Here is a 21,754-nt window from a genome sequence, read left to right as displayed (position 1 = left end):
AAACATTGTGCTGAACAGTTTTGAAAAAAAAAATTCTAATCACCAAAACCATGTTTCTCTTCTTCATGACAGACCTAATCTAATTTCAATTTAGATTAGTATACATGAAGAACTACTAACTCTTCAGATATACTTTGCCTATAATCTACAAAAATCCAAATTTGTGCAAAACTGTTCTTCAGGTAACTAATATGGTCTTGAAGACAAGCAACCTCACTGGTGTATATGAAAACAAATTTACACACATTAATTTCAGGGGTATGTCTATTGCATTAAGTGAAGCATAAATGTTTTTAATAAGTAATTTATATTTTCTTACTCTTTGGAAAGTTGAGTGTAAACTAGGTTCATGCTGAGCACCATTCTCATTACGACTAAGTACCTTCGTTCAGGGCAAGAGGTCAGGGCACAGCAGAGGTGACAGGCCCAGAGCCACCTCTTTGGCCACCACTGTAGCTACAGCAGGTATTCCTAATGCCCTTGCTTAAAATCCTGGGGGCTCCATAGAAAACAGATGGAAAACAAAAAGAACGCTATGTTAAACTTCATTTCCAGGGAAATTCCCACAAGTTGAGGATCATACTAGCATTCCACTAGATATGTAGCGTTGCTCCCTAATTAGTTACCCATTTGAGTTGTATTGTCCTAAAGCCTTAGGCTAGTCAAGGTACTATGCAAACACACACACACACACACACAGAGTCCACAAGCATGGCAGAATTTATACTTTGGGGTCACTCCAGTGGTGCCCAAGGAGTGGTGCAAAGATCAAGAACACAGACTTATTTGTCAAACCCAACAAGATTTGAATCTCTGATTTCCGTTTGCCAGTTAAATTACCTTGAGCAAGTTAGTGAAATGTTCTGAGTCTGCTTTCTTTTTCTTATAAAATAGAGGTAATAATTTCTCCCTTACACTCTGGCATAGGTTGTTTGTCTTTAGCAAAAGGACTGAAATATGGTACTTCTTTTCTTGCTTTCTCTGAACAAATCAGGTTCAGAATTTGGGAAATTGCTCTCTTTCAAGGCTATTCATTTCTTTACATGAAATGGACTCCTTCTGATACAGAATAAATAAATACAAAATAATCTTATACAAGCAAGAAATTACTCCTATTTTTACCATGGAACTGAGTAGAATATCTTGTTCAATTCCAAGTTCTCAAATGTGCCAGTCACACCTCAGTTTACAATTATTATCATAATTAAATAAAACTTTAAATATGGTATAGAGTATTGGATGTGTATATGTTTGTGAATCTATATGTGTGTGTATGTGTGTGTGTGTATCTTCCCCTCGAGACTATAGGGAAAACAAAAATAGCATCAGCAACAACTGTGAGTGCCCCAAAGGTAGAAATTCCATCTCATTTTAGAGATTAATTTTTAAACTGTTCCAGGCAAAAAAAAAAAAAAAATTGTTGACTTTTCTCAGCTTACTACAAGTTATTTCCAAAGTTCTCAGCCAAAGGGGGTAGTGCAGTGACATATCATACATATATAATTTTTGTCTAAACCAGACTTTTCTGAGACATGAATGCACTGCAAATATAAAATGATTAAACTTAAATATTTTAAATATTTTTTCAGATAGGACACCATCACCTGTTTAATCAAATATATATTTCCCTATTGAGAGAAAATCACCCCTAAGTTCTACCGTAATAACGTACTTCACAAGGATTTTGCAAGCACCAATTGCAGAGAATCTGGCATTTTATTTTGGCAAAGGAAATTTTGTAGAAATATTTGCAATATTTTCTGCTAATCCCACCACAAGTCACTTTGACGTGGCAAATATTTGTTCTAGCAGACTTTACTACAGCTACAGAGTACATCAATCTGTTGTTTTAACCTTTTGAAAAATAACCCTTGTGTCTTCTTGAAGAAAATAAAGAGTCATTGATGAAACCTTTTATGTTTTCAACTTCTTTGCAGTGAGGTGCTGGGGAGAGAAATCAGCATGTTGCCTCAAGGGAATGGATTAAAGGGGACTGAAAGCATCTCTGCTTACTATCTTGGCTCATCGCTTTATGGCTGCGTGGGACCTAAAAAAGTAAATGGTGGTCAAAAAGAACAAACACATTTATTAGAGCAGTTAGAAAAGACTGTTTAGATATTTGCCAAGTTCCTTCTCAATAACATGTTTGGCAGCTACCAAATGACATGGCCTGCCCAGAGTTGATTTTGACGAAGCCTCTGGGATGTGTTAAAAAGTAAACCAGAGCAAATCACATACTGGAAAGCATAACTCAATCAAGGAAAAATGCATGATTAAGGGCGACATGGGCAAGGAAAGCTTTGCCAGACCTCAGGGTAAATATTTGTATCAGTGTGAAGAGAAAGCTTCGTAATGCTGATGTCAACTAGCTGGAATTTTCATTGTTTATAAACTTTTGTTGTTTGAGTTGAACTCTGGCAGAAAAGGTACCAAAGAAAGAGCAGTTTCCCGGCATGAAAGTTTGAATTGTGATAAGGCAGCTTAAGCAGATATGAATATAAAGATGCAAAGTTTCAGCCACTTTCCTCTTCCACAATCATCTTGCCAAGGAACAGCCTTCTTGTCTTAAATATCACTTTGAAAAAATTCATCAGGGTTAGCAAATACACAGATATTGTTTTACTTTGTTTTATTCTGTTAGGATGATTTAGAGCTTCTTTTTCCTTAGGAAGATCATCCATTAATGGGAAAGGATATAAATGGATTTGTTGTGCATTTTATTCTACCAAAGAATATTTGCCATATGAATCAGATACTTCAATGAGTGAAAATAAATGACTGGTTTCAGATTAAACTCAATATTTTGGACAGAGCCCATTAACTTCATGATGCTAAGTTATTTATTTTTTAACTCATTGTAGATCACTGCATGCTTTCAAACAAAATAATTTAGCAAGTTAAAGGATTTGGACATTGGATTTAAATCACCAACTACTCTTATGAAAAGGAAATCTGGTATTGTCTCACTCAGCCATGTTTTGCTGTAATTTTTAGAACATTGGAGGTAGCCAAAAGTCAGAAATCATACAATATTAGAAGGACATGGACTTGCGTAAGAATTTACAGTAGTTCAGAACAAATGACTCCCCTTTAGGCAGAGAAAGAGAAGTAAGAACTCCTAGAAATTGGTCCCTCCACTCTGAAAACTAAGCACATAGAAGGTGCTCTTATTGGCAAAGAGAAGACACACTGAGCTTTCCCATTTTCAGAGACGGATTTCTGCTAGAAACCTTACCTGCAGCCTGCATATTCTCATACAAGTACTGCTACTTCAGGGTAGCCTGGAAGCTGCCAATCAGAAACAGTTTCAATGAGAAGATGTAATGAGAGTCACTGACCAGAAAATAAAGACAACCCAGATCCTATCAAGTTTATCCTCTCTTTTAATAATTGCATATTTTAAATGTAATTCAGCCTGATTGGCCTCAGACATAACACAATAAGACTTAAAATGGTGTGTTGCTTTCGAGAAGGCTACAGTACGCACATACAGGAAGGAGACCAAACTTGAGAGTCCCTTCACTTGTCCACCCCAGCCAACCCCCAGGATGAATTGAAGGCTATCCCTGCAGATGTAGAAAAAGGACATATCACAAACATAAGCACATTACTTAGCCGCACGAAGAATAGAAACCAAGCCCCTGCTGTTGTAATTAAGAAGTCTTTGCTTCTAGCCCCTGGGCTTCAGAGACCTGTATCACTAACTAATGTCAGTTTAGAATGCTTTTTTGATAAGGATTTTTGTAACCTAGGAAGTAAGCTGAATATGAAAACTTTTCAATGTAATTTTCTGAGTTAGCATGTCCCTCTTGCGAAGTAAGATCTCTGGGTTATACTGGCCAAAGAAACAGCCTTCAGAGAGTGGCTCTGTCTGCTGGCATTGCACCAGAAGTCTATTTTCAGGAACTGAAGAAATGCTCATGACTTCCACCTAAAGTGTTTGCATTTCCCTCCCATCACTGAGCAGTTGGAGCCTGTGGAACTCATGGGAACACACAAAAAGTTAAGGCCATACCTAGAGCTGAAAATCCTACCAGGTGGAAGCCCTGGACTTGGACCCAGGTTTTAGTTATACTGTATCACACACAGATGTAAGAGTGGCTGAATTGGGGATACTCTGAAGACAACCAAGTTATTCCTATCTTATCCCCCTCCTACCTCTCAATGACAGAACATTCTCTAGGTCATTCTGCCTTGTGGATTGGGACCCTCTGGTATTATATTTTAATTAAATGGTCAGATTATTAATGCATGAAAATCAGTCACTGCAAATATTGAGCTAACAAGTTTTCATACATAATGTGCCCATATCAATATTATAACAGCCATATACTAAAGATTGACATGGTCACTTTTAAAGACGTCCTGATAAATATTTGAGTTAAAGATTCTCAGGGTCATATTAAGGGACCGAGAGATCATGTCTCATGGCTGATTTTCTTCCTCTGTTTTGTGGTCATAAAGAATCCACTAAGCTTCTCTGTTTGAAAGCCCATTCTAGAGCTTCGACAAAAGTAATGATCAGTCATGTATTTATTGTATATTAATATGCATTCAACATGGTGATAAAAGAGGACGGATTCAGATTTTTTTTTAAACATGCCTATAGCCTAATACCAGTTGTTTTCTAGCCTGATATATCTTCTTTTTGGATACTTGTCCCCCTATATTTTAGGGATTCTCCTTCCTCTTATGTTCAACCTTATATTATTATGGAAGCCACTATGTTAATAAAATGTTTACCTGTGGCCTAGTCACATTTGATTGATCTAAGCAAAGGAAATCAAAATCCTTCCTAGGAATTTGAGATAAGAGTAAGAAATCCCAGTTCAGTTTGGATGCTTTCTTGAATGGCAGAGATATAACTTGTGGCCTGTGGATGCCCTTGTACCTCACTGTAGACTAAGAGTGAGACAGATTCGGACTGCAGCAAGAGGAAAGAATGGTACAGAGACACCCAGAGAGCAGAGAGAAGCAAAGAAGAGAGAGGTTAATGTTTTTATGTCCCTGTTACTAGCTTACTGGGGTTGGCCATATCCCTGTCCAAGAGATACACCAATGTTTTTATCATTGTTGTTTTTGTTTTTTTTTTTTTTCAAATTTCTTCTGTTGAAACTAATTACCTAGTTTTCCAGGGCTATTTGACTAATACCACAAATTAGTTGGCTCAAACAACAGGTATTTATTTTCTCACAGTTTCCGAGTCTAGAAATCCAACATCAAATATTGCCAGGGTATGCTTTCTCCCAGAGTCTGTAGAATTCAGGTGCTGGCTTGCCAACAATCCTGTGTTCCTTGGCATCCCTTGGCTTGTAGATGAATCTTTGCCTCCACCACATGGTGATCTCTCTTTCCTCCTCTGGCTCTCCCAGCAGATGGTGTAAGAATTACGTCTGCTTATAAGGACTTCAGCCATATTGAATTAAGGTCCACCCTCATTCAATTTGGCCTCACCCAAAATAGGAATTTCAAAGATCCTGTTTACAAATAAGTTCACAACTCCAACACCAGGGTTGGGAGTTAAATATGTCTTTGTGGGTATTTCATTTTCCTTGGCTGTTTAAGCAAATACCATGAAATTGGTTGACTCAAACAATAGGCATTTATTAGCTCATGATTTTGAGGCTAGGAGAAGTCCAAATCTAGGCATCATCAAGGTGATGCTTTCTTTCCAAGGACTGACATTATGGGGCTGGCTGCTAGTGATTCTTGGTCCTGGGGTCCTCTGTCATATAGCAATACACATGACGGTTTCTCTTGGCTGCTCCCTTTTCTTCCCAGTTCAGATGAGCTCCAGCTCCTTGCTCCCATGGCTTTCTCTACTTGTCTGAATTGCATTCTTTTTATAAAGGACTCCAGTATCAAGATCAAAGAGTATCATGATTGAGGTAGGTCACACCTCGACTGAAGGTCCCTTGTCAAAGGTGCTACTTACAATGGGTTCACACCCACTAGAATGGATTAAGCTTATGAACATGATTTTCTGTGATGTATAGCTCTAAACCACCACAGTGGGGGACATTATTCAATCTACCACCAATAGTTAAATTGGGTTCTGTTAGTTACTATTTAGGGCTTAACTATTATAGCTACTACCCTCAGGGAAATGAGAAAGGCATTTATTGAATACTGCACCAGTTTGAAACTGTTCTGTACCCCAGAAAAGCCATGTTCTCTGATCCTGATTCAATATTGTTGGGTGGGATCTTTTGATTATGTTGTTTCCATAGAGATGTGACCCACCCAACTGTGGGTGGGACCTGTTGATTATGTGGCTTCCATGTGTCGTTTAAGAGGGAACCATTTTAGAAAAAGCTTCAGAGTCCACACAGCCAGACACCTTTGGAAATGCAGAAGGAAAACCCTCCTGGGGAAGCCTTATGAAATGAGAGGCCTGGAGAGAAAGATAGCAGACATCTCCATGTGCCTTCCCAGTAGACAGAGGTGTTCCAGATGCATCAGTCTTTCTTGAGCCAAGGTATCTTTCTCCAGATGCCTTGGCTTGGACATTTATATAGCTTTAGAACTGTAAACTTGCAACTTAACAAGTTTCCTTTTTATAAGTCATTCAATTTCTGGTATATTTCATTCTGGCAACTTTAGCAAATCGAAGCAGATACCTGGTATATGCTACTTACAATCATTATCCTATGTAATCCCTTTACTAATCTTAGTTCTTTAACCTTATTTTCACTTTACAGATGGATAAACTGAGGATCAGAGAAGTCAATTTACTTATGCATGAACACAGCCATTCAAATCAAAGTGAGTCCATGCTCCTTTTTGCACCATGGCCTGAACATTCCCTTAGAAATCTAATTGAGGAAGAAAAAATTCCTGCATTATATAATTATAGACAATACTAAAATTCTGAATATTATAAACAATACATCATTATGGATAAAGGGATGCCAGTGCAAGATGGAACAACAAGGAAGCATGTATCACATAGAACTCTTTCAGTTACAAATGACAGTAAATAAGTTCAGCCTCACTTACTGATTCAAGAGTCATTCTCCACTCACCCACAGCTGGATCTATTACTCAAAGGAGTGCATCAGGATTCTGTCTCTGTCCCTTGACTCTGCTTTCTTTTTTGTTGGCCTCATTCTTAGGCAGGCTTTCTCCAAGCAGTGGCCCTAAGCTCGTTCCAAACACTCCTAGGGCTTAAGGAAAGTGTAACATTGGGTCCTTGGGCCTGTAGACCTCCACTCCTACCCCAAAGGTGGAGATTAGAGAAGAATCTATTACAGGTTGTTGAAGTTGACAGAAAACTGTTTGGCAGAATTTGGGCATAGAGCATAGTTTAACAAGGCAGACAATGGGCTCCAGTTTGACATGACTTCTGGACCCCTTAGGGAAGGATGCAGCAGCAGTACAAGAATGGACCCCAGATGGGGTCCCCTGTTGCCCACATCTATGGCTAGTACTCTGTGGCACCCAGAAACCTCAGATTTACAACTAATCAATATCAAGTCCAGTGGAAAGATAAAGTGGAAAAACAAAACCCCAAAGCAGAAGCCCTAGAACTGAATTCTATTGCCAGACTGGGGTCATATGTCTATCCTTTAACCAATTTTTGCTGCCAGAGAGGATTGGACTATGACCAGACCTGGAAGTTCATACCTAGAAAACACACGCTGGGGTTAGCCCCACAGAATCAAATGGAATGAGAACAATTCGGTGGTTATGTTGGTGCCTAAAGCCAGGGGATAGATGCTGGGCAGGCAAAAAGAACATACCCTGAGTGAATAAGTTTCATGGAAGAGCTCTAACATGACATGTCAAGAACTATAATAATAATAATATTTCTGGATTAAGTAGTAACTTAAAAAGAATAACTGCCATTTATTGAACGTTGAATATGTGACAATCACTTTGTTAAGGGCTTAAAATATTCTACCTTATTTGGGTAATAATCTTGTTGTATGGAGACAACATTTTTTTTTGTATTAATTTTTGTTTTTCACATGAAGAAACTAAGGCTTAGAGATATTAAGCCACTTGCCCACTTCGTATAAGGCAAAGTGAGGAGTAGAACACAGGATGTGTTATATGCAAGTCTTGCTATATACTTGTCAGTATATGACAATATGTACTGACAGATTCATTTCTCACACATTTACCCCTAAACATCTGGCACTATAAAGGAAACATCTTTAAAGAAGCCTTGAAGAATTGCAAGGTGCGATCTCAAACTCAAAGCAAGTCAAAGGTGAGCAGAAGAGGGAAGACAGGCTCAGTTACCTTTAGTGCATGAACCTGTTCTTTCCTAAGAATTACATCCTTGGTCCCAGCAAGTAGAACTTCAAGTAGAAGCAGGCGGGCCGTGGGAGGCTGGCGATTGTCTCACCTTGCAGAATCAGAAGCTATCGATTATTGTTTTCATTTCCGCTTCTTTTTTTCATGGCTTTGACTATAAACTGTGTAATTAACTTTGTTTGTCAAGGAAGAAATTTGAATTAAATGCAATAAGCAAAGCTTAAAATTTCTGCTGAACCCTTTAGAGGATATCTTTGTAACTCTTTGAAATTCAAAGCTGAGAAAAAATTATTCTTTTGCTCTTATTATTCTTTCCTATTGTAGTTTTTAAAAATTACTAAAGTAGTAGTAACAGTCAAAATAATGCCTTAATTTTTTTGGCAATTTTGAATTGTTAATACATTTAATGGTTCAAAATGAAATCAATATAAAATTTACACATTAAGCCCTTTTGCCTAAAGTTGGTCATTGTTATGAGTTTCTAGTACTTCTGCAGTATGACTAAAATTATTATGTAATACTCTATCATATCAGGTACTACTTTCATGTCCCCATGTTTCTTCCATCAGGTTTTTCATAAGGAAGTCTTTCAAAATCAAAGAGTTCATGCTAATCTTACAGATGCAGAGCGAGAGAAGCATGGATGGAACGAACCTTAGCCATAATTATGAGGGTTTCATGTCACCTCTCCACCTTTGAAATCTTATAAAGCTGATTTCATCTACTCTTCAAAATACAGACATGAGAGTCAGAGTCCCAGAAATTGCTCAAAGTTTGGGTGCCAAACTCTACCTCTAGGTGTAAGTTTAGCTGCCGTGATGAAAGTTGATATCCTGCTGGATGCAGCACCTGAGGAATAGCCAACTCCTGGAGTTGGTCTTAGGACTCTGGGAATGAAAGAAATAGGATCTCCAGCGTGGGTAGTGAGTCATTTATTTTCCCTGTGAGCCGCCACGTCGCATGAAGGGAGAACACATCCTGGAACTCAAGCCAGTAGGATGACGCCATTAGTGGGTGTTATTGGCTTGTGGACTATGGTTCCACCTCGAAAAGCTGTGACATCAAAGCTCATGGACATTTAAGACCTTTGTGGACCCTTCTTCTATACTCGATCCCAAATTCCTGGAAGGCAAAGACCCTGGAAATGCTGTTCACCATAATAGCCACATTATCCCATTTGTGTGGGACCTTCAGCAAGCTTGGGACGGGCCGCTGGGAGGGGTCGAGGGCTCTTCTTCTCTCAGAACTTGGATCACCATCCTGCCAGCAAAGGGTGAAGAACCTGTCTCTTGAGTAGGTATCCAACTCTAAGTTTCTGTGTTTCTCAGAGTGACACAGTGAGTTACATACCAGATTGCTCTCAGCAAGGGCAGGAAATGGATGGCACACAAAGAACCAGAGGGCAGGCCCTGCAGGTGCTGTGAGAAGTGTGGGCTGGGCTGAGAGGAGGACCCTTGGGGAAAGCGGCATCATTGTCTTACTGCTACCAAAGCCCTGAAGGGTCAGAGAGAGGAACAGTCTTTTCATTAACCATAGGACTTTTCCATCTTCCCAGAACAAATAGAGAAGACGATGTTCCCTAAACAGAAGGAGAAATTAAAAGAATAAAACTGAGCAAACAGTTTTGGAAGCAAAATGAAACAAAACCAAACAAAAACCCAACAAAATCATAGCAGGATAAGCGTGGAAGTGGAAGCAGTGAATCGGAGGCAGCTGAGAACCGCCCTGCTGGACTGTAGAATGGGGACTCTCATTCACCATCTTAACAAAGTGGTAAGTGCCCTATAATTGGTTTATTAAGAAAAAAAATCAATGCTGTAAAAAAAAAAAAGTTGCCTGAAAGGGAAACCTAAATACAAGTCTGATATAAATGGGTCTTTACACAACTATAATTTCCAAATTGGCTATAAGTAGGTGATTCTTTCCTATGGATAGGCTTCACTTCCACGTGGCGGGGGAAGTGGTTGCAGCGCTGTGGCAGAGGGCTGCTCCTCCCTGGGTAAGGCTCCAGTTTCCTTCTGCAGCAGCCTCATGCCCCCCAAGGGGCCTGCTCTACCCCCTGCACCTCCCACCCACCTTATCCACAGAAAGTTGCAAAAGAGAGAAGGCAATGCAGACAGGCTTTGGCTCTAACAGGCCACAGAGGCTGCATGCGTATTGCACAGACCTTGCATTGCTAGTCTCCATGCTCTCTCTCCCTCCTGCAGCCCGCATTCCTTCTCTTATCCAAAAAGAAAACAAAAGAAATAAAAAGGTAATTCTATTTTTTCAAGCACTCTAAGAACAGAAATCCTCAAAAACTCTCCCTTCTCCCTAAACTTTAATGAGCATAGGCTTGAGGTCCACCAAGTGTTATTTTGAAAGGGCCATGCTTCTCTGGTATTACACATTAAGAAAAGCTCGCCTCAAACTCAGATATTTAAATTCCTCTACTCAGAACACACACATCTGCAGACTTTGCAGGCTTAGCTGCCTGTGGCCTGTTAATTCCTTCTCTGTGGACTCTGCCTTGGAGAGAGGATGAGGATGCAATGCCTTGGAGAAGGAGGGTGACTCGGGATGCATTAACTAGGTCCCAGAATAATCGGGAGAGCAAAACCATCTCTATGGCTCTCTCAGCCTTACCCTGTGAAGAGGCAGCCGCAGTGGAGTGTGGACACACCTGCATGCGGTGGAGGCAGGTCTGCCTCCCATTTGGGTCTGAGTTACAGCAGCCAACGTGCTAGCAAATGGCATTAGTGCGCATGCACCGCGGGCACCCAGGGGCCGGGTGGAGGACCGCTTCAGCTCAGCGCCGGGAAGAGCAGGCACCGGGTGGTAACAACTTTCAGTCATTACTGACCTGGGCTCCATTCAAACCAGTGACCTAGAAATGAAGGGCTCCAACTTCCATTACTAATTCCCCGAGCCATCAAGTCTCCCCTATAGCCTGGATGTTGTCCTGAAACCCAGGTCTTCTGTTGAAATAGCATTAGACAGCAGCCACCGCATTGGCAAGCAAGGGTTTTAAAATAAAAGGGGGGGGGGGGGAGGAGGAAAAATGTGCACAGACCAAGTCTCCTTTAATTACTCCTTTAAAGTTTTTCAGCTCCTTTAGACCTAGAAACCTGAACCTTCTTTAATGTCAATTGCTTGCCAGGAAGTACAAGAATGGTGTTCAGACAAACACAGGCTTCTATTTTGTTTGAATGGTGAAAATACACATGCCCCCTCCAAAACTGAGGAATAATGAGAGAAAACCAAATGAGAGGAAGTTGTTGAAAAGGAAAGAAAGAGATTAAATGAGTATTGCGAGGATGAGAAGAATATTTACTGCCAAAGTAGGGAAAGGAGTTAAATGAAAGCACCCTTGAACAGTCTTGTCCCCTCACTTATTATCCGTGTCGCCCTCTCAATCCCTCTCTTCAAAGACTGACAATTATTTTCCAGCAAAAAAGTAGGGTTTTTATGAGTTAGGTGAAGCCCATGCACAGCAAGCCGGATAAAAACCGCATCAAAAGTTCTGCCTTGGCTTTTGAGCAAAAAAAAAAAAACTCCAGCTTTACCAACGGTCCTGTAGATGGCGCTACACTCTGCGATTCCGAGATCGCTGCCTCAACAATGAAGCAATTGTTTCCCGTCTCCACTTAGCAATCCCTCCCTCTCGTTCAGTTTTTTCTGGTTGCATGTTCTATTTATTTTAATGTATACCTTTGTGTAAAGCCTGTCTCTGAGTGGTTAGATGCCCCGTTGATATGTGGCCTTCAAGGGGGGAAAGGGAGTGCAGCCTATTCCCATGACATCCCAGGGCTTTGTAGAGCCAAAAAAACCTTCTCAGGAACACCTAATCCTTGGGCTCTGTCCAAGTTCCACAATCCCTCTGTACAACTGACATGGGCCACTTGGGACACTTGAGAGCTTTAGGTGTGTCTCTCTGAAGTCAGCCCCCGCCAAGCATGAGGCAAATGTGCCCGACCAAAGAAAATAAATTATGTGGAGTCCAATTTTCAGCAGTTATGAAGTATTAAATTACACATGCGAAGAATTCACTTTGGGATTAACCCTTTGGAACCAAAAACACAGTCTGTGACATTAAAACACAGCCCTGGGTAAGCCATGCCCTTCCAAAGATGCAGAGGTGACTGACCAGAAAGCAGAGATGCTAAGTGAAATAAGATTGTAATTAAATCCAAATGTGTTTAAAATGCTACCTGGGCAGGGCAGTGGGTGTGTGTTGGGTGGGGAGGGGGTGAGAAGCTGTTCTATCTCAAGAGAGATTGGGTCCTGTGTACTGGAAGTTTCAATGGCACCATAAAATTTAAGAGCTCACTGTGAATGCCACGTTTGGCACTTAATAAGGTCGCATTTGGGCATAATTCACACAGCCTCTGCAGCTGCATCTTCCTTCAGGTTTAGAGAAGTGGTTGAGAGCCACTGGAACTTGAGTGAAATCACAATTGCAGAACTCCTGAAAAGGCATTACTCCTCTGTGACTCAGGGAGAGATAGGAAAGGACATCCTGCCCTGCCCCTTAAAAGAATTCCTGGTTCCCCGTAACCGCCCGAGACACTGAGCTGTTAGTACATGATGTTGCTGAAAATTTAACACAGAAATCCTGCATTAGAAAAACAAAACACTGCTGTTTGTTTCCACTTTAAAGCTATTTATTTGCTCAATGACCATAGAAAACAAATCTCCAACAATAACAGGAAGAAATCAATCATGAAGAACAAAATTTTTTTTCTTAGCAAAGTTAACTTTTCAGTAAAGAGTATGTCTGAGATATGCAAAGCGATATATTGGGGGAAACATGAAAACTTGCCCTTCTTCACCTCAAATTTGTCACCAGAAAGCGTGTGATCTACAAAAAGAACACTCAATCTGGGGGTTGCCAGACTGAGTCACCTACCTCACGCATTTCTCTGGATCAGACATAGCTATCCAAGGAGTTCTCTGTGAGACACTGGGGAACTCATCCACTTTCCTCATTTTACCAGTGAAGACACTGAAGCCAGCAGAGATTCCATGAGTTGCTCAAAGTCAACACTGCTAGGATTAGAAGCTTCCTGACTCCCAGTATAACCTCTTTTCAAAATAATATATATGTCTGATTTCTCTTTGTCTCTGCTGCTCCTATCTGTACAGAGAATGATAACAATCTGAAACACTATTGTGAGAAATATGGAATACTTTGAGACATGTAGAGGTGCTAAAATAACTCAAGTGATGATAGATGGTTGCACGTATGTTAGCATATGTTAAAATAGAGAGAGAGAGAGAGCTAAAGACAGAGAAAGAAATGCAGTTCCTGACATCATATGGTTGCTGGGTGGAGTAACTAATAAAATTGCTAAGCACTGTGAAGTTAGGCTGCTGTGTGCAGCTAACCCAGGGTGAACCAAAATTTGCAAATGTCATGAGACTTTTATTTCCAACAGGTGGCATTTGAGAATGCAAACTATTAGGCACCCAAGTGAGAGATCATTGTAAAGGGGAAGAGACATGGGGATTTACAAACTTGTGAAATCAGAGTAACTGAAAAACATTGCTTTGTGTTTGCAATTTTCTACAGATCCACTGATTGAGAGGAATGACTGATTGGAGACATGATGAGAAAATGCTTCTTTCGTTTTTGCCCATTTGAAATTAATGTGAAAAGAAGAAAAAAAGGTAAGAAAATCTGCTACAAAAAGGAAACGCAGACCAACACGGCTTGTGGGCAAATGTGTGTAAGCCAAGAACCTAAAATGAGGAAGGCGATAAAGCAATACAAAAGCCCACCAGCAGCAACCATCATCAGATTCTAACCAAACTGCCTTGCCTGCATCACATCCACCCTCACGTATTCTCTCAGATAAGAAAGAACTTCTTGTGGGAGAGCACGCCACACAGTATGCAAGTGCTGCCAAGTAGCCTATATAATTCCCGATCCTTAAATTTATGGCCATCACTGGGTCTGGAAATAAGGCTAAAGGTGGTAGGTGTGCACACAGAAATACTGGCAAGAAGTTGGTTTGGTAAGGTTCATCTTCCCAGTCGGTGGAAATCAAGGGTGCCTGGTCTATATCAGACCTAAGGAAATGTTTTCCCCCAAGCTGCTTGAAGATAGCAAGGGAGTAGTGGCATGGGGCCCATACCCTAACAAATGAGCTTTTTATCCTTAAACAAGGGAGTTGACTAAAGTATTCTCAGAGTTTTTAAAGGTGCCCTGATTCACCTGAACGCAAAACAAATCTTTTCATCCCCAAGAAATATCTAGATGGTTATTGCAAGTTTTTGCTAGTCTGAGCTCTTCCCCAGATAACCGATTTGACAGCTGAGTAGTTTGCACGCAGTGCTGAATTAGATATGATCCTTATCTCTCTTCTCCCAGGAAATGTGCATTTTATAAGAAGGGGTTTTTAAAGGGTACAAAACTGAGGCACAGCTTAAATGGGCAATGCCAGAAACTCAATACAAATCAGACAGGTTTGTAAAACTCTTAACTTCTCAGCCCTATGTCACTGTATTATAAAAGAGGCTGGATATAAACTTCTCCTATCCTAAGTCTTGATGATATTACTTTGAAAAATAATTTGATTTCAAGAGGCAGAGTGTTGTCCATTGATGTGTGCAAATTCTGTGTGCATGTGTATATCAGAGGTTAGGTTTTGGCCTGTTATCATTAAAAATAATCCTTATTTTTCTCTTTTTGCCTCCTTTGCTTGTTTGAGCATAGAGTGAAAAAAACCTGTTAAAACTTTTTGGTAGAGTGTGAATATGAGTTTGCATATGTGTGTCTGTAAAAAAACCTTCATATGATATATACATCATAATAATGTGTATTATGAGAGCAGATTTTATGTAAATACATGTGTATAAAATAAGCTCATTTGTATGTGGATTAAGGGAAGCTACACTCAGTATAGTAACTTCCCTAACGTTTATTTCAGTCTAGCATGTGGATTTCAGTACTGTGTGGAGAAAGTAAAGGTGAGCAGATAATTGTACAGGAAGGAGGGCTACAGCCTGGAACTTACATTTGTCTTGATATAAGGCAGAGAAAACAGACTAACTGGCATAAGATGAGTTCCTTCACTGGTCAGAGGTACAGAACGAGGCAGGACTAAGAGCACAGGTCCTGTGGAATGCCACTGAAACCAAAATATAACTCACAATGTCTGTCTGTATCTATCTATCTATCCATCATTTTCTATCTATATCTATCTATCTATATCTATCTTTCATCTATTAATCTGTCTCATTCTTTTTGTTCATTCCAGAATAGCTATAAGGTAACAGATATAAATATGTACAATTGCAATATAATAAAGTAAAATTAAAGTTCAAATATGTTCAGGGAAAAGAACAAAGGAAAAATAACAGTAGGAAAGATAAGATGAATGCAGGAGTCAGGTTAGTAAATAAAATGTGTTCCTTGAGCTACTTTACATTTGCCATGGGTGTTCAGCAAATTAGACTCCAAGTAAAGAGAGAGTTACAAACTATTTTATGACCCACAGTGTCCATAATATAAGAAGACGGTCTTTCAGAAGAAACACGACTGTTTATTGGCTCTAAAACCAGGAAAACTTTCTTTTGCAGTACCTCAGGAAGAGCACAATAAATTCAGTCAATGCCCACAAAAGCTGTATCCTAAAGCTCAACACACTGGGAGTCCTTCTACAACCAATCAGCCTGCTTCTGATAGAGACACTCAGTTTCTGACTGCTTTGTTTGATCCTCCTCCAAGAAATCAGCTGTTAAACCTCTTCCCTTGATCTATTGTTACTCCTTTGGTGGTGTCATCCAGACTGTAACTTTAAATGTCATCTCTAAATGGATAACCCTAAAATGTATCTATGATAGGATTCTCTCCTGAGCCCCGGACACTTTCCACTAACGTGTGCTATAAGCATTTACAGCTTCACATGTCAAAAATAATTGATTTTACCCCCCAAATCTGCTCCTTCCCCAAGGTCCCCCTTTCGGGAATACATAACTCCAGCATTTTGGTGGTTAAGGCCAAATATCTTAGAGATCTCATTAATTCCTCTCTCTCTTTACTATTGTACACCAAGGATTTCTATCAGACCTTCCTTCAAGGTGTCTTGGAATTGGACTACGTCTCACTATCTTCACTGCCACAACCTTAGATCAAGCCACAACTGGCTTTCTTCCACTGCCACTGTTTTCCCCATTGTCTGTTATCTACTTGGTAGTCAGAGTGATCATTTTGATATGTAAGTCAGATCATACCCCTCCACTGCTTAATACTCTCTGTTGGCTTCCCATGAAACTGAAAATAGAACCTACGTTTTTTCCCATGGCCTGCATAGGGCTAAATGATAGAGCTTCTGTTCTCCTCAACCTCATCCCTAAGATCACTTCACCATAGCCTTGTGGAAAACCTTGCTATTTCTTGAATGTGCCAAGCACAGTACCACATCAGGGCTTTTGTACTTACTGCTCTCTTGCCTTGGGATGATAGTCCCCTAGAAAACTACATAGCTTGTCCACTGTATTCATGTCTCTGCTGAAAAGTCACATGAATTTTCAGAAAGATCTTGCTTGAGTACTTCCCTCCTGCAATGCCAACACTTTCCTCTCTACCATGATGTATTGCTTTTCAGACTATTTAGCATTAGCTGATACTGCTTTTAGCTCATTTGATTGTTTTCTAGATTGTATGCTCTATGAAGGCAGGAAATGTATGTGTTCTATGCATAGATCAATCTCAAGCACCTAAAACAGCATTTAGTCTCATGATTGGTGCTCAGTAGAAAATATCTTGAATTAATTAATGAATAAACAAGCAGATTCTTTGGGTTACCTAGAATAATACATGCTTTGCATGTCCTTCAACTAAATTTTGACAAATTAGTGTTTTCCTCAATCCATTTTTTATAACATTGAGCTGTTCGGAGTTTGAGGTCATTCTCCACCAGAAGTACTTAGAGTATAGCTTTTCAGAAAAGTTACATATCAAGGACAGATCCATATGCTTTATCAGTAAACTATAATGGGAATAGATGTAGGATCACTGTAAAGAAGTAAGGAGCTTGATGATGACATGTGCCTGAATAGAAGACCATGTGACCTCTACTGGGCGATATGCCAAGAAAGCATTGGACCTAGAGCTAAGACTTGCCTTCAAAGAACTATACACTTAGTATAAAGTCCAATTGCATCACCAAATTTCCAGCTATAGAGCATGACCACAGTGATTTTAACTTGGAAAACTTTCAAATCCATGTAACGAAATACCTGCCTTAGGCATTTAAAAACAACGTACAATAACGACAAAAGTTTAAAAGCAACAAAACTTCAGTAAATGTACATAGGTCATTTAATCTCCATGTTAATGTGATTGGAAAAGATATACCAGGGTATTTGATTGAGTTAATCTGTGGTAAAGGATCATTGACTATAACTCACCAAAATGCGTTTAGTCATGTATATGTTTTCTATTGACACTGTAATAAATTACGACAAACTCAGAGGCTTAAAGCTACGTCCATTTTTTGATAGAAGATCTTGGTGTTGCCCTGATGCTCCCTGATCTTTATTCTCACATTAAGTAACAAGTCACATTACTGGGAGGAATGGGTAAGTCCCATGGAGGGACTGAGTGCTGCAGCTGTGGTTTATTTATGCATTGGGTCGGTCTTTATTTTGCCTGCAATTTTAGAATTTGAGCAACATAGAAAATATAAATAGAACTGATTTTACTTGCTTTTTAAAAAATGAGATTTGTTGGGATTCTGAGTAAATTATTCTGATATAAGATCCCAGCGCATTTGCATTGCTGATAACTCAGTACAGTAAGTTAAAAAGTGCCCCTCCGCCCCCCAAAAATAATATGTCTAAGCCTTAATTCACAATAGCTGCCAGTGTAAAACAAACAAAACAAAAAAACAAAGAACAAGCACCCATTTATTATCAGAAGTCTGTTGGAATCTACCAGGTTCTCTGTTTCATATTTCAAAAATCCTAAATCAAGTTATCACCAAGACTGTCTTCTTTTCTGAAGATTCTAGGAGAGAATCCATTTCCAGGAACAGTTAGGCTATTTGCAGAATTCAGTTCCATACTATGATAAGACTGTGGTTCCTGTTTCCATGCTGGATGTCCAGGCATCATTCTCAGCTTCTAGAGCCCAACCGCATTCCCTGGTCTGTGGGCCTCCATCTGTAAATTCCCTTTTGTCATAGAGCATAACATATACACAGATGAAAAAACAGGAAAGCAATAATGGAGGTCAAAATACTGCCAAACACAGCTCATTTCAAAAATATAATTTTAATTTTAGGATAATTGATCAGTAGCTTTCATTTTTGAAAGCAAAATTGCAATCAGTGTTTTAATTAGACTAGAATACTCCCAGTTTATATTAAAACCATGTTATCACCATGTTGTCCACACACAATTCAATGCTTATTTTTATATTCTCAGCACCAGGGAAGGGTCTCCATGGTTTTCCTCATGACTTTCAGTAAAGTCAAAGATGTGATTGCTGAGCTTATACCCTAACTCATTTTAGGGCAAGGGTTGTGGCTTCTTTGTATGTGTCATGATGTGTAATCACACAGACTTTCCAGGATTCCAGAAATGGGACAGGGCCAGACAATCTTGGGAATTAGCATCAGTCCAACCAGCAAAAACTTAAAGGCAGCAAGGTGACCTCTTCAGGCATGCTTAAAAATACAGCTTTAAGTTGTCTCTCAGAACCTTGTCTCACAGAGTAGGTTCTTGAAAGTAAGGCAACATCTTCACTGCAAATCTGTTCTTTCACCAGAGAAAAATATAAAAGGATATTTATATGAGATGTTTGCTTAGAAACCCAAAGATTAAACTTAAATTGTTAGAATCAGTAGAGACCCCCGCAAAATAATGACATGCACATAACTACTAATTCTAGTTTCTATTTATTTCAAGATATCTACTTGGCTTTTATGACATTCTCCATTTACTTTAAGGCAGTGGAACATACTCGAGGCTCTACTTCTTCCACTTTAAGTTCACACACATACACAAATTGGAGAAAACTGGAGATTTGGGCACTGATATCTATGAAAGAAATTGACTCCATCCAACCTTTCTCCTGCCATTCTTCCCTTCCTTCCTTCTTTCCTTCCTTCATTCCATCCTCCACTCTCTCTTCAAAAACACTGACTAGGTCTCTATTATATAAGGATTGTTCTGGTTCCTAAAGATAGAAATATGAAGAAGATGTTGCCTCTGCCCTCAAAGAGTTCACGGTCCAAAGGCAAGGTCAGGTATATCTGCGGGAGCACAACAGGAAAAAATACATAATTGTATTAGAGAATGGCAAGAGGAGGAAGAGATGTTTGAATGCTATTTCAAAAAAGAATGGTTCAAAACTCCAAAAAAGGAGTTCAATGGCCATTCCAACAAGAGCATATAATGACAGTGTTTCCAGGAAAATCCCCAAGGTATCAGTGGAGCCCTGATGCCCTAGGAGAGTAGCAAGGGATGAGACTGAACTGGTAGACATCAGTCCAATTTATTAAGGATAAGAAAATATGAAACCAAAAGCATTCAGGCAATTGGGGTTTATTGTAAGAATATTGTAATGATATAAAAACAGATACAAACAAAAATCACTAAACATGGGAAATCATTCCACCAGATGCAGATCAAGACTCACAAGAAGTTGAATAACATTCAAGATAAGAGCAGAGATTTTATAACTCACTCTTCTCTTAAGATTCAGCTTCCATTTGCTTTTCGTCTTCTTGCAAATAACTGCTGACTCTATTTTCCTTCCCACTCATAGCTTCCTCTACTTGTGAATCACACTTCATGGTTCCTGCTAAATGTCTTCCACTTAGGTCATTGGATTTCAGTGTCAGTCATTCGCCTAAATCTCTCTTTCCCTGTGTTCCCCATGTTAAAGCTCCTCAGAATAGAGTATACTCAGATTGGCTGGGACTTTCTCTACAACATCAGGCTCCTAGAGGGCAGAGTTCTCAAACCAGCTGCCACTGAAGTCATGGGCCTGTGAGTGGAAAAGAAAGTTCACCAGAGACCCACAGTGTAAACATGAAAGTACAAATGGTTAAGGAACCACAAGCTGCATCTTTTCTCAGAAAGCTGGCCGTAGGAGGATTCAGAGTATTGTTAAATAAATAGGAGGTTAAGTTGGGTTGATTGGTTTTGCATTTTAGAAAGATAATGTAATATAGAAGATGGTTTGGGTCTGAAAAAGAGTGGAGACAGTGAAAGAAGAAGGACAAGGTAAGAGACTGGTGTAACGATAAAAAATAAAAATGCTGCATATTTTGCTGAAGCGGCAGTATTTTGAGGTAGAAGTAGAGGGAGGAGACAGTAGAAGGAGTATTTAGAGTTTGTGCTCTGGAATCACACAGGCCTGTGTTTGAACCTGTCTCTGAAAGTCACTACCCCTGTGACATCAAATATTCAATCTTGCCCAGCCTCAGTGGTTTCATGAATAAAATGGGAATAATGCTAGTGAATACCTAATGAGACTATAGTGAGGATTCCGAGGTTAAATGAGTATGTTCTTGTAAAGTAAGTTCCTTAGCACAAAGCCTGGTGTACAATAATTTTTTTTAATAATATCTGCTTGCATTATTCTTTAAGACATTTCTCTCCAATTTCTGGCTTTCATGACTTGCAGGAGCAGCCTCCTAGAATCCTTAACCCATAATTGGAAAATCTAAACCAGATTATCTCATGCTATTATCATTTCTTCACACTCTCTGAGGGACATAGGAAATCTTCAGCAAAGGTGGATGTAGACATCTAATGGTTTGGGGTTCCATAGGATTCTTTTGTTGGAGGTAGGCACTAGTTAAAGACATGGCTGACTCTTCAAAAACGATATTGGCAGTGCTCAAATAAGTTGAAGAGGCACAAATTATGCCATCAATATTCCACAATGTAATATAGAAAAATTATAATTTTCAAGAGAATTTCATCACGACCGCAGCAAAATCTTAAAGGAATAAGTGAATACTTCATTAACTCAGCCATGAAGATACTGCCCAGTGAGTGAGAAGAAAGGTCAGTTCTTAGAAGGGTTTTGTCACACTCTGTCTCTGTCCTGGCATTGCTCTTTCCCATTCTGCTGATAATGATTCCAAGAAGGTTACTAAAACAGAAATCTCAGGAGGAGAGAGACGCTAACTAAGATATGAAAAGCTGGTGTTACACTCGTTTCTCTTGGTCGACACATTTTCTTTCACATCCCTAACGAGTATTAGAGACAAAATTTTTGTTACTCTTTTCCTTTCATAAACTTATTTAATGCTAGATCTATGTCTATGCTATTCAATAGCAACCTCTGTACAATCATATTTCTAGACCTTTGTAAGGTACAGTGGTGAATATATTTTATAACTATCAAGAAATCATTCACCCTCTCCTTAATGTAAGAGGGCCATGACGAATCATGATAGAGATTCAGGTTAACTATACAATGCAATGATTAAGAAAATTTTGAATTTCCCAGTGTCCTCTGTTGCACTAGAAGCATTATGTTTGAAGG

The sequence above is a fragment of the Tamandua tetradactyla genome, chromosome 3 (genome assembly GCF_023851605.1).
Source record: "Tamandua tetradactyla isolate mTamTet1 chromosome 3, mTamTet1.pri, whole genome shotgun sequence".
Lineage (NCBI taxonomy): Eukaryota > Metazoa > Chordata > Mammalia > Pilosa > Myrmecophagidae > Tamandua > Tamandua tetradactyla.
This window is presented reverse-complemented; position numbering follows the sequence as displayed.